Raw genomic sequence first — 2,402 nt, forward strand, 5'->3', positions numbered from 1 at the left:
TGCTCCAGTATAACGAACGCCGATATAACGAATGTTCAATCTAACGAACGCTGTTTTTCAATACATTGATGACTCAATATAACGAAAGCTGGACATTGGATGAACTCGATATTACGAATGTATGGCGTTTGTATTTGGTTTTGGTTGTATTACAACAAAAAACAATGCAGGCAGTTAAATACTCGTTAGTTCTTGTTATTATTGAGCTATTTTTTAAAGAATTCTATTTATTTTTTTATGCACGCTTCATTGCGCGAAATATCAGTTGTGAGTTCAAAGCGGTTAAGTGAGAATATCGCATAAATTATTTAAAAATGTCTTCAATTCGAAAACGGCTTTGCTTGGGTGACAAATTAAAAATAATTGACGACAATAAAAAGGGGAAAACTCTGAAAGAAATCTCTTTGAAATATGGTATTCCAAAATCGAGTGTTTTTACAATTTTAAAAAATTTCCGGAAAGTGATAAGAAGTGTTAAAGGTACACATGCTGGCACATTGAGACGACAATCGTTAAAGAAAGGCGAATATCATAGGATGGAAAAGGCTTTATATAAGTGGTTTGTCTCCCAGCGTGAAAAGCACGTACCTATTAACAGCAATATTTTAAAAGCCAAAGCTGTGCAAATCCATAATACAAAATATCCCAATGAAAATTTTAAGGCAAGTAATGGTTGGTTTTGTAAATTTAAAAAACGGTTTGGGATCCGAATTTTAAAAGAATCTGGCGAAAAACTGTCCTCCCAAGCTTATTTAGTGGCACCGTTCAAAGAAAAATTAAATGAAATTATCGTAAAAAATGACATAAGTCTTGTTGCAGTTTTCAACGCTGCTGAAACTGGACTTTACTGGAAGATGTTGCCGAACCAAACTCTAGTTCACGCTAATGAAGACAGAGCACCTGGCCGAAAGATATCCAAGGAACGAGTTACAATTCTTGCCTGCTCAAATGCAACGGGAACAATGAAATTAAAGCCTCCTGTAATAGGAAAATCAAAAAACCCTCGCTCCTTTAAAAACAAAACACTTGCCGTGGACTATGCGCACTCAAAATCCTCGTGGATGAATATCGAAATTTTTAAAAACTGGTTTTTTAGTAAATTCGTGCTTCAGGTTTGTATATTACAAAAATTTTCACTTCAATACTCCTTAATAATACTTTTAATTATAGGTTGAAGATTTTCTTGAAAGTCGAAATCTACCAAAGCGAGCAATATTACTCCTGGATAACGCTCCTAGTCATCCACCAGAAGAAGATTTGGTGACTCCAGATGGAAAAATATGGACAGTGTTTATGCCACCGAATGTAACGGCTCTAATTCAACCGATGGACCAGAACGCGATTCGCCTCACCAAATTATTTTACCGAAATTCTTTACTGAGCAGTGTAGTGCAAAAAGAAAATATAAACACAGCGTTAAAGGACCTCACCCTTTTCAATGCAGTTCAACTTATTGCTGCAGCTTGGGAAAAAGTTTCAGGGGTTGTTCTTCAGAAGTGTTGGAAAAACATTTTAATTAATAAAACCACACCTGACGATGAAGATGATGAGGACAATATACCTCTAGCAGATTTGCGATTCAGAGAAGACCTTTCTGTTATGGAGAGCACACTTTCTCTTATCCATATAATGTTTCCCCAGGTACGGTTTAACTTATGCATTTGTAGAAATAATTTAAATTAATATTCAAATAAAATTTTAGACAAACTTCAACACAGATGATTTGGAAGCATGGAATAGGGTAGACAATGTACTTGTAGAAGAGAACCCGAGTGCTGAAAATGAACTAGCTATAGAAATTTCAGAAGAGGAGGAAGGTGGTACCGCTGCAGTTGTAGCTGTGCCGCCAATAAAGCATACTGATGCCATCGACTGCTTTGAGAAGTGTATCAAATGATCTGAAGAAAACAACGTGGAACAGGAAAAAGTATTTTTATTGAAAAGCCTACATCAAAAGGCACAGGATCTCAAAATTTCTCGCCCACAAAAGCAAATGAGCATAACAAATTTCTTTTCAGTTGAATAATGCTCATATTTTTGTTATAAAATTCAACTTTTAATTAATTTTATTGTATGCATTTTCCATTGTATATGTATTTATTTCAACCAATTCTTATGAATTCATGAATAAATAGTTATTTTTAAACATATATGTAACAATATTAATTTAGTTTTCGTTTCCGATATAACGAATATTTCAGTTTAACGAACGGTCCCAACATTATATCATTCGTTATATTGGAGTACCACTGTATTTCCATAACATTGTTGCTACAGAGTAAAATGGTTTTGTTCACCTAACGACTGTTTGTATCATGTAAAACCAATTGAGGTAGATGTAGGGTTATACTATACGTATATAAATGATCAGCATTACGAGTTGAGTTCCAATTGAATGTCTC

The 2,402-nt window shown here is 34.4% G+C and overlaps 1 pseudogene; it reads left to right on the forward strand.

Moving 5' to 3' along the window:
- The first annotated feature begins 1,255 nt into the window (after positions 1-1,255).
- On the forward strand, positions 1,256-1,940 carry LOC126753697 (jerky protein homolog-like; annotated as a pseudogene).
- Positions 1,941-2,402: the final 462 nt, after the last annotated feature.

This window comes from Bactrocera neohumeralis, chromosome 3 (assembly GCF_024586455.1).
Source record: "Bactrocera neohumeralis isolate Rockhampton chromosome 3, APGP_CSIRO_Bneo_wtdbg2-racon-allhic-juicebox.fasta_v2, whole genome shotgun sequence".
Lineage (NCBI taxonomy): Eukaryota > Metazoa > Arthropoda > Insecta > Diptera > Tephritidae > Bactrocera > Bactrocera neohumeralis.